This window comes from Xenopus laevis, chromosome 7S (genome assembly GCF_017654675.1).
Source record: "Xenopus laevis strain J_2021 chromosome 7S, Xenopus_laevis_v10.1, whole genome shotgun sequence".
NCBI classification, from domain to species: domain Eukaryota; kingdom Metazoa; phylum Chordata; class Amphibia; order Anura; family Pipidae; genus Xenopus; species Xenopus laevis.
In genome coordinates, this window is record NC_054384.1 from 65,096,259 (window position 1) to 65,108,369 (window position 12,111).

A 12,111-nucleotide genomic window follows, 5' to 3' on the forward strand; every position below is an offset into this window, starting at 1 on the left:
CAGTTTCCTCTCAATCGCTCTGAAGATGATCCTCCCAGCTGCTCTGAAGATAATCCTCCCATCTGCACTGCGGATAATTCACTTAGTCCATATGAAGATAATCCTCTCAGTCGCAATGAAGAAAATCCTCCCATCCGACCTGAATATAATCCTCCCAGCCGCTCTGAAGATAATCCTCAAAACCGCTCTGGAGATAATCCTCCCATCCAATCTGAAAATAATCCTCACAGCCGTTTCGAATATAATTCTCCCAGCAGCTCTGAGGCTATGGATACACGTGCGGATGTTCGGCGCAGTTTCAGTGCAGTTTTTAAAAAAGCCAACCTCTGCATAAATACGCTAGCAGTTTCAATCTTAGGCATTTTTTTTTTTTTAAACCGCGTTGCGAACCTCTGTGAAAATCCACATGTGTCAATAGCCTGAAGATACACCTCCCAGCCGTTCTGACGGTAATCCTCCCATCCGACCTGAAGATAATCCAACCTCTCGGAAGATAATCAAGCCACTCTGAAGATAATCCTCAAAGCCGCTCTGAAGATAATCCATCTGCTCTGAAGATAATCCTCCAAGGTGCTCTGAAGATAATCCTCAAAGGGCTCCAAAAATAATCCAGGCACTCTGAAGATAATCCACCCAGACGATCTGAAGATACTCCTCCCAGTCGCTCCGAAGATAATACTCCCAGCCGCTCCAAAGATAATACTCCCAACGCCAGGCCCGGATTTGCGCAAAGCCGCATAGGCCCGGGCCTAGGGTGGCAAAAAATAGGGGCGTTTTTTCGCCGGCGCGCTGGGAAGGCGGGCGATAGGACCGCGCGGCCGCCTGGTCGGACCGCGCGGCCTAGGGGCGGCCGGGGAAGAAATTCGGCCCTGCCCAACCCTCTGCAAATCACACAAAATGAGGTCTCAAAAGTAATTGCTTAATTGGGCCAACTTCCAAATTCCTTTCTTAAAGAACAAAAAATCATTATCCTATTTATCCAAATTAGCATCCAGGCAATCCTAGCTCCCCAACTGGTAGAAATCTTCAGTACAGGTATGGGACCTGTTATCCAGAATGCTCAGGGTTTTCTGGTAACAAACCTTTCCGTAATTTGAATCCTCATACCTTTAGTCTACTAGAAATTCATTTAAACAATAAATAAACCCAATAGGCTGATTTTGCTTCAAATAAGGATTCATTATCACTTAGTTTGGATCAAGTACAAGGTACTGTTTAATTATTACAGAGAAAAAAAGAAAACTGTTTTTAAAATTTTGGATAATTTGAATAAAATGGAGTCTATGGGAGAAAGCCTTCTTGACATTCAGAGCTTTCTGGATTACAGGTTTCCAGATAACAGATCCCATACCTGTAAAACAAATTAAGCAAGTGGTCCTAGAACTGCCACAAAATATACAACATGAAAAAAACCTTCTGTAGAATTTTACACCAACCACATCACACTAAAAACCTAAAAAATGGGCTCTATGCAAAAAATAACCCACAATATCAACCCCCCAATATCTCCCACAGCAATGCTGGACTAAATACAAACATGTTCTGTACCGACCAAAGCCATAATACTTACCATGAGAGTGTCCCAGGCAAACGTCTTCCTCTGTCTTCTGATCTCTCTTCTATCCCTTCTGCTATATCCTTCTCTTTTCTTCTGCTTCTTATTTGCATATTCCTGATAAAGACAAATGTAAAAAAATCCATTAAAAAACCTATATTATGGGTTTTTTTTGACAACATAAACTTTTCAAATCTGCCATAATTTTTGTACAATTCCATTTCTGTAACAAGATATAGACTAAAAAAATGAAGGAGAAAATATCAAATTGAAGGTCACTTTAGAAACCAACATACTTTAGGTTCCAAGTCCAAAACTCCCACTAACTGTAGGTTCACCCCACAGAATCATAGACTTTTATTTGCAAAATACACACAACCACCAATATGAGCCCATAACCCTTTAGCCCACACAAAAACCTCTGGCTCACTGTCCTGACCTGACTCATAACACTGCTACAGTGCACTATAAGAAAACTAAACCTATGCTAACTGAGCCTCACACTTCCTACTCACTTGGGTCCTGGTTGTGGTTCTCCTGCAAGGTGGCTTCTTCAGTAGATGTGCATCACAGGATGAAGCCTGTGGCTTGTCTCCAATTCTCTTCTAAACTCCACCCCTTTCTATGTGTTTCACTACTCTCACTCCCTCTAGTGGCCAAACACTATATATACAGGTAACATAGATCCAACACAACTCTACACTGCCATCTAGGAGCAGAAGTTGGTAATTACACTGCAATAACTTGTGAATGCCTTTAAAGACAAATGGCACACTGGATGATATGATGCCCACGTTTAAATTTGTGCTACCATGGGTGAAACATATCCCTGAAATGTTTTTCCACTGGCCAGGGCCAGAACTAGGAGCAGGCAGAAGAGGCAGGTCCTACGACTCAATGAAAGGGGGCGCTGGGAGCTACCATTAAAAAGGTCTTCTACCTTCCCCTAGCCCTTTGCTCTCCCCTCCCTCGTCACCCTTCCCTACATTGCTTTCTTTACCCACCCTTCGTCGCATTCTCCTCCCCTCCATTGCTCTCTCCTTCTTTGGGTGCATCCGGGTTGTTCTGCCACCGACAATAAAGTAAATCGCCAGTCGGAAAACATACTCTGCACTTTTTTCCCAAAATGCAGGTAACTTAAGGAACTTTTTATTACCAGCAGGGAAAACATTTTGAGAGAGATTTGCATAAATTCTATTTTCTGTATAATCTTGTCCAGCCGTAGAAGGGATTTTGATCTCCATCTCTTAATTCTGCTAAAAATATATAAACTTTAACTTAGTTACCATCAAGTACAAGACATTGTTTTATTATTAGAGAAAAGGGCAGTCATTTTTAAAAAGTATAGGTATTCCTTTGAACTATTATTCTGCTAAAAACATATAAACTTTAACTTAGTTACCATCAAGTACAAGACATTGTTTTATTATTAGAGAAAAAGGCAGTCATTTTTAAAAAGTATAGGTATTCCTTTGAACTAAGCTTTATGCACTGAATCTAGGTGGCACAATGCTTTAAGACCAGGCTGCTATTCACCGCAATAAACAATTGCTGGGCAGCCCTATCTGTAAAAATAGGAGGTGGTTAAGACCGACCTCTCCCTCCTACAAGATGACCTCCAGACACTGACACAGAGGACAACTGGAGCGGAGAGAAGGATCTAAAGATTAGAGGACATGTGCAACCCCCTGGGGGTACAAGTGCACACTCTACAAAGCCAAAACCCAACCCTGGCATCCAAACTGGACAACAAGGAAAACAGGCAGCTCAGGAATGCCTAAGTTTGCTTTTAGACTGTACAGAGAGATCTCAAAAAATAGGGAAGCACAATTCAGCAGGAACAGTCCATAAGTTGCTCACAGCCTGAACAGAGTTCCCATAACTATGGCAGCATAGGCAATCCCCTGTAATAAGCACAATTCAGCAGGAACATTCCCAAACTTTGCTCATAGCCTGTCAGAGAGATCTCAAAAAAATATGGCAGCATAGGAATTCCCCTGTACTAAGCACAATTCAGCAGGAACAGTGCCTAAGTTTACTCATCACCTGTATAGAGAGTTCCCATAAAACAATGGCAGCCGACCACCGTGATGATAGTCAATGTTCATGGGTCAAAGATCATGTGTCAAATGGCATGGGACAAAGGTCATGGGTCAAATGGCATTGGTCAAATGTTTGGGTCAGAGGGCAATCCACCAAAGCATATGGCTGCACATATCGAACCCTATGATGGTGGTCAAAGGTCATGGTTCAAAGGTCATGAATCAGGGGTAACTCCCTCAAAGCAGATGGCGGCAAGGTCATGGGTCAGAGGGGACTCTGACAAAGCAGAAGGCTGCAAGAGCCACACCAAGGCAGACAAATGACAACCATTATGGCAGTCAATGGTCAAAGGTCAAATGGCATGGGTCAAAAGAGTGTACTCCGCCAAAGCAGATGGCTGCAAGAGTGCCCTTGAAGAAACGTAAGCAACTCCGCCAAAGCAGAAGGCTGCAAGAACCCACATGGCAGATGAGTGTGCCTCATGATGATGGTCAATGGTCATGGGTCAAAGGTCATGGGTCAAAAGGGACTCTGACAAAGCAGATGGCTGCAAGAACCCACATGGCAGGTGAGCGTACCTCATGATGACGGTCAATGGTCATGGGTCAAAGGTCATAGGTCAGAGGGCACTCCACCAAAGCAGATGGCTGCAAGAGCCCCCACAGCTGATAAGAAAACCCCATGATGGCTGTCATGAAGGTCATGTGTCAAAAGTCGAAGGTCTAATGGCATTGAAGGCCGTCCAAGTAAAGGTACAGCTGCAAATTATGTTGTGCTGATCACACGAAGAAACTGGAGGGATATTGTTACATTTTTGTTTGACTTCCATACTCAGATTTTAACTTGGTGCTTACTAGCAGGGTGAAGGCAGGCTGGTATCACCTGTTGCAATAAAGAGCATGGGTTAAAGGTCATGCATAAGATACAAAGAATATAAATTGGTGTTTACAAAAAAAAGACCTCCGTTAGAATAAGGGCACAGCTAGGGGTCTGACTGGATGGCCTAGCAGAGGAATAAGCAAACCCCATGATGGAGACCAAATTGCATGGATCAGAGGGAACTCCCTCAAAGCAGATGGTGGCAACAGCCACTAAGGCAGACAAGTGACAACCATTGTGGTGGTCAAATTGTATGGGTCAAAGGTAATGGGTCAGCAGGCACTCCGCCAAAGCAGATGCTGCAAGAGCCCACAGGGCAGATGAGCATACCTCATGATAACAGTCAACTGTCATGGGTCAAAGGTCATGTGTAAAATGGCATGGGTCATAGGGCACTCTGACAAAGCAGATGGCTGCAAGAGCCACCAAGGCAGTCACGTGACAACTATTGTGGTGATCAAAGGTCATGGGTCAGATAGCACTCTGCCAAAGCAGATGGCTGCAAGAGCCCACATGGCAGATGAGTATACCTCATGATGACGGTCAATGGTCATGAGTCAAAGGTTATGTGCAAAATTTGAGGGTTAGGATAACCAGGAAGAGAGGGTGAAGTGAATAAGATCAGAGTAAGGGGTCATGCAGGGTAACCTAGCACATGAATTAGTGAACCTCATTATGGCGGTCAAAGGGCTTGGGTTCAAGGTCATAGGTAAATGGCATGGGTCAAAGGGCATGGGTTAAAAGGTACTCCATCAAAGCAGAAGGCTGAAATATCCATAAAGGAAGATGCTTGGGTTAGATAGTTGAGCTTTTGATTAAAAAGTTAGGGGAATTGAAGTGAGCAGAGTTAAGGGAGCATGGGGCAAAGGGGACCCCACAAGAGCAAATGTTGGTCAAAGTTCATGGTTTAAAGATAATTGGTTTAATGACATGGGTCAAAGGGCACTCCACCAAAGAACATGACTGCAACAGTCCCCAAGGCAGATAAGCGAACCTAATGATGGTGCTCAAAGGTCATGCGTCAAAGGTCATGGGTCTCTGACTAAGCAGGCGGTGGCAAGAGCCACCAAGGCAGACAAGTGAAAACCATTGTGGTGATCAAAGGTCATGGGTCAAAGGCCATGGGTCAGATAGCACTCTGCCAAAGCAGATGGCTGCAAGAGCCCACAGGGCAGATAAGCGTACCTCATAACGGTCAATGGTCATGTTTAAAGTGGCATGAGTCAAAGGTCATGGGTCAGAGGGAAGTCTGTCAAAGCAGGTGGCTGCAAGAGCCACCAAGGCAGACAAGTGACAACCATTATGGTGGTCATAGGTCAATGGTATTGGGTCAAATGAGGGAATTCTGACAAAGCAGATGGTTGCAAGAGCCCCCAAGGCTAAGATCAGCAACCATAATGATGGTGTCCAATGTTCACGGGTCAAAGATCATGGGTTGAAAGTCATGGGTCAAATTGCATGGGTCAGAGTGAACTCCGATCACTGCCCTCTACAGAGAGATTGCATAAAACGATTGCAGCATATGTATTCCGCTGTACTAAGCACAATTCAGCAGGAGCAGTCCCTAAGTTTGCTCATAAACTCTACAGAGAGATCCCAAAAAACGATGGTAGCATATGTATTCCCCTGTACTAAGCACAATTCAGCAGGAACAATCCCCTAAATTAGCTAATATACTGTACAGAGAGATCCCATTCAACTATGGAAGCAAGGTATTCCCTTGAACTAAGTACAATCAGCAGGAACAGTCCCCTATTTTTGCTCATAGCCTGCACAGAGAGATCCCATAAAACTTTGGAAGCATAGGAATTCTTCTGTACTAAGCACAGTTCAGCGGGAAAAGCACTAATGTTTGATTAAATCTTGTATAGAGAGATCCCATAAAATGATGGCAGCATAGGTATTCCCCTGTACTAAGCATAATTCAGCAGGAACATTATCTAAGGAATGTGGGGTGACAGCATATCTCATAGAGGGATCCCTCTTCCTACATGCAGCGCTGCTTGTTTTTAATTTGTTTTTAACCAGTACGACATGGCATGGTGGTAAATAAATATGGCCTTGTATTGATATTTTAAAATGTGTTTACTTATTACAATACAGTATTATGGGGCGTTGTGGCTAAGGGATTAAGTCCCAATAGATAGATAGATAATAGATAGATAGATAGATAGATAGATAGATAGATAGATAGATAGATAGATAGATAGATATATGGATATATATGGGTCACTAGTTTTCCTTCTCCTTTAAGATTGGTTGTGATCTAATAAAGACAATCTTCTAATTTAAAGCATAAGCAGTGAATAACAGGCCCGAAGTAGCAATGGGCCTGTTACATGGCATATTTAAAATGTAATTAGATGTAGACACACAGTGACGCACTTTCCTACCTCTACAGTCACAACAGCATGTTGGGAGTGGCGCTCTTTCTGCAGATAATCCTCCCAGCCGCTCTGAAGATACTCCGGACGCTCTGAAGGTAATCTTCCAAGACACTCTGAAGATAATCCAGCCGCTCTAAAGATTATCGAGCCTATCTGAAGATGTTCCAGCTGCTCCTCCCAGGAACTCTGCAGAGAAATCTTCCAGACGCTCTGCAGAGAAAACTCTAAATCCTTCTGAATATAATCTTTTCAGCCGCTCTGAAGATAATCCTCCCTACCGCTCTGTAGATAATCCTCAAAACTGCTCTGAAGATAATCCAGCTGCTCCAAATATTATCCAGCTGCTTTGCAGATAATCCTCCCAGCCGCTCTGCAAATAATAACACAAAATGAGGTATCAAAAGTATTAACTCACCAAGAAATAGAGGAGGTCCAGGTGCACCACCCTGAACCTTCAGCTAGGGGAGCAGATGAAAACGGTATTATGATGGAGCAGGCACTCATGGAACAATCTTCGACAGATGTGTAAAAAGAACGTAGTTTATTCAGAACTCAAAGGTACATTCTTTTTATATGTCTGTCTTAAAGATTGTTCCATGAGTGCCTGCTCCATCATTATACAGTTTTACAAGCTGACAATCTTAGCTCTCATGTGCAACAGCATCCCTCCCCTACTACCCTGGCAGCTTTACACCAGGCTGAGAAAACATATCCTTATTACTTGCATAATAAAACTAAAAAGAAACTACTCGTGTGTGTGGTCTGCACGGGGCGCTGAGCAGATGTGTGTTCTGGAGCTCCGTGACAACTATCCTGAATACCCCGGTGGCAACTGGCTAGAAGCTCAAATCCTATAAGTATGGCATACCCGACACCACTTCACACTATGGGTGGCAACAAGACCCAGAGAGAAAGCCCAGATGCAGCCGCCAGGCTGGAACACTATGCCCGGACTGCTCCAAAATATAGCAGCGTATCCCTTTCGCCGGAAGAAGAGAACACCACGCCAGCAACAATGCTTCAGCAATGGCAGCATAGGAATTCCCCTGTACTAAGCCCAATTCAGCAGAACAATCCACTACGTTTGCTAGTTTGCTCATAGAATCTTACAGAGAATTCGCAATAAAACCGTATGCTATGCATAGATATCCTACCTTACTAAGGCACAATCAGGAGGAAAAGACGCCCTAAGAGTTGTAGTAGCGCATGTACCAGAGAGATTCCGATGAAGTCTATGGCTAGCGCGATAGGTGGTTCCCCGCTGTATTAAAACCTGCGATACTTTCATGCGGCACACAACATTGTTTCTTTCACAACGCACTCAAGCTTAATAGTGCTGCTCCACGCAGGCTTCTGCTCTTCGAAATTCATTCCTCAAAAGAGCAACACAGATTTTTTAATTTAGCCTTCTATAAAATTTGACATAAGCGCTAGACACTAATTGTCAGTTTCCCAGGGCCAGTCATGAATACTTCGTGCTCAGCATTTTTAGGATGAACTGCTTTCTGGCAGGCTGTTATTTCTCCTAAATGTAACTGATTGTTCTCAGTGGACTTGGCTCTTATTATTGGAGTTTTGTTACATTAATCTACCGAGGGCAGAACACGTTGATCTTGGCTAGCGAGCTGCTATGGTAACCTTCACTATTGTTATGTTTGTTTAGGCTTGCTGGTGAACTTGCAGTAACAGCAGTAAAGATGTGACTGAAGCGATTTATCAGAGCCAAGTCATCATGACTGGGGGCAGCTTGGGAATATTGACCAAGTTATGTCTAGCCCCATGTCAGATTTCCAAATTAAACACAAAAAAAACATTATCTCTTTAAAAGTCTTTAGTCTATCTGTCGATGATATCTGTTGGCACGAACACTATTAACTGATGTGTATTTCGGAAACAAACGAGTTTCCCCGGATGTAGCGGCGTATCGCCTAATCACAATGCATGCATGATATCTATATCGCTAGCTTAAGTGTGTGTTGCTTCATAGACGGTGTACAGGAGATCGCGATAAAGTTTCGACATGCGTCAAGGTATTTCACTGCTAGCGCAAGCACTATAATCTCACAGAAACAGTCCCCAAATTGCTCATACCTTTTAGAATCAGATCCGTCATGTGATATATGACATGGCAGAATAGTATCTCCCATAAAAGCCCAATCAGCCAGAAAACAGTCCTCTAAGTTTCCTCTATAGCCTGTACATCGAGATCCTCATAACAAATAACTGACCTGGCTGCATATTGTATCCTCGCGTCGTGTTACAGAGTAGCCAGTTAGCTGAACAGTACCGTGAATGCTGAAATGAGCTGTATGAGCTGATGAGATGGATCGCCTGGGAACCTGAACTGTGCGAGAGCGTCTAGGGCGTGTGGTCACCATAAATAAAAGATGTGCCGTAACCACCACCCACCCAAGTGCCCAGCGCCCAAATTCTTGCCCCTAAGCCCACTCTCCACAGTCAAAAAAGCCCGAGAGTGAGACATCTATCTCCAAGCTGAGCGAATCTTCAACCCCACCACGATGCAATTATTATAAAAAAGCCACTCCGCTGGTCAGGACCCACCTACAACTAAGTCCTCAAAAAAACATTCTGGCCAAAGCACTCCGTCCCTCCCTATAATTAAAGAAATACCCAAAAACCTTGCGTACGCAGGAGTGCCCCAAAACCGAGAACATATGAGGTGCACATGGCCCCCTCTTATTAAAGTCAAGATATACATTTGGGCTGTAGAAGGATCAGGGCCCCGATAGATTATATATTAACACACAAAAAACACCACCAAATAAAAGAGACTATCTATTTGTATCTATATCTCCCATTATAATCATTAATAGAAGTAGACACTGTATCCTATCCTGTAACTCTAAGGTAAATGACTAACATAACCTATCCAGAGTCCTCTTGCGCTCAGTATCAGGCCACTAGAATTATAACGAGAGGCGGCAAAAAGTTGGTCAAACTTTTTTTGAACCGACGCTCTATGCTGTAAATGTGGTATAGTGGGCCAGCAGCTCCCGTATAATACCTATTCTATAACAAAATTGTCAGTGCCTATAAAAGGTTTGAACATATTCTCTTTGATATTTCCCTTTCAAGCTGTGAAAAAGAACACAAGGACACCTTTTACTTATATTGTACAAATACTATTTGCTATCTCGAAATTGTTACAAAAGTATCTTATCTGCTGCTCTTAGCTGTTCTGCGGCTCTCTGCCAAAAGCCAAATTAAGTTAGCAACCTTGTTTCTTTTTCTGGCTGTTTCAGTGCACCAAAACTGCATCTTCCAGTACAAACGACGAAGTGCGCGGTGTAATGAGCAAAAAGAGATGTCCGTCTAATAAAAATGCGACAGTTGGAAATATGTAATACATTAGTAGCCAGGTTTAATTAGAAATAAAAAACACGGATTGTTCAGGTGGATCCGTAGCTTGCTTACCTGGCATTTGGCTCTTTCGCATGGCTTCAGGACTTCAAACTTCGGGTCTGTTTTTGTTGACTGTTGGTCTTCCCCTTTGAAGACCCCCACCCATGGTGCTGGTTCATTCAGGCTAACTGCAAAATCAACACAGTTACCTTATTTGTGGCAAAGATAAATAAAATGTACATTTCCCACCCAAAACAGTGCTATATTTTTCAGGAAAGATAGACATTCCCCTGAAGTCCAAATTGGGATAGTACATGTCTTTCTACTCTAGAGCACCAACTCCAGCCTTCCTAAATTGGAGTTGCATTTTTATATGGATATACTATCACTCATAACTTCACCGTGCGAGTCGAGTGCGTGAGGCGCTGGCGCACCTCATTACTATTAGGTTAACAAAAAATCAAGCAGTGTTTAGGGGAAAAAGTCAAAAAATGATAAAAACGAAGAACTAAAACAAAAGTGACCGGCGTTTCCGTAGAATTCAGCCTGCAACTTTGCCGCATTATATATTGTGAGCGAGAGAACCCTCAGTGAAACTTACTGTGGAGGTTTACTGTACAATATCTCTTATAATACATGAGTTGGAACTCAAAGATCCCTGTATATCTCAGCCTGCTACCCTGTTGTCTTTAGAAGATCAAAGTAACCCCACTAACTAACATCTAATATTCAATCAATTTAAAGTCTGGGTAGTTATTCTCCCATAATACACCGCGTATACAACATCATTCATTACGACAGAACCTGAAGCGCGAAATTCTCCCTTTATACTGCCACAAATTACTACTTAGCAGACTAATTATTATAATGTTACGGTTACAATAAGCCTTACTATTTTCTTCTCATACATGAGAAGCTTGAGCGTACTCAGTCAGTAGCGAGCCGTAAGGTTGACTCCAGTCCTATAGCCTTCTGCCTTCAAAAGTCAAGAAAACCTCAGGGGGGCTGTCCGGAGTGCCACCACTTAGTACATGACGCATTTCCCTGGAGCTCCGGGACTGCAAGTGTGTGACTAAGCTCTCTTTTAGTCCTGTTTATAAAAGTCGCATTAACCCGCTGTCATTGAGAAGGAATCAAAAGGTCACAAAACTACTAGCCTTACCCTGAAATACCCAGGGGAGTTGGAAAAAAAACCTGGTCGACAACTGAAGATAACCTCTTTGTCGACGAAACTCAGTCAGAAGATAGTTAGAGCAGTATTTCTCTGCACGATCAAACCTATGGTCAGATGAAAAAGAAGATACGCAGAGCGCCTCACCTATGCCCGGCCTGCCACTACACCAGACTCTCTACGCCAACACGCTCATACAGTTCCCAACAATAACTTTAACTCAACCACGTCGTAAGTAACATGTGTCTCAGTATGTTAAATAAAACCAGTCAAACATCTAATTGGTAAATTAATAAAATGACCAGTCGCCCAGCACTTCGCTAATACCAGAAACATGTATAAATCGTTGTCGAGTTAAACAAGAAGTCACAGTTGCAAATGCAAATTAGCTATGTAAGCAGCTACCGATAGATGATGACGACATTTTAGAAGACATCGCAGCATGGCCGCGGCACGCAGAAAACAAGCCATCTAGAATACAACCTACTAAATACGTCACAGTAAAAGCAAAGACCGACAGATATTCTCTCTACGTAGAGCCATGGAACGATTCTTTAAATCGAATAATGCATGAAACAAACAAAGAAGAAAATCGTAATATCTCTGAATATAGCTCTAAATTGGACTCTATTCCCACGAAGAAGTAGATTCTGCCGGGACACGCTCGGCCAAAACTTTCGGTCAGCTACTAGCGCCTTGATAAAGACCGCCCC

The 12,111-nt window shown here is 43.1% G+C and overlaps 1 long non-coding RNA gene across 1 annotated transcript in view; it reads right to left on the reverse strand.

Moving 5' to 3' along the window:
* Positions 1 to 1,612: 1,612 nt before the first annotated feature.
* LOC121396106 overlaps positions 1,613 to 12,111 on the reverse strand; it is a 20,373-nt gene continuing 9,874 nt past the window's right edge. Inside the window, exons 2-3 of the long non-coding RNA XR_005962825.1 lie at positions 6,871 to 7,234; positions 1,613 to 1,672 (exon numbers count right to left, since the gene is read on the reverse strand). This is a non-coding gene — a long non-coding RNA (uncharacterized LOC121396106). The remainder of the gene's footprint in view (positions 1,673 to 6,870; positions 7,235 to 12,111) is intronic.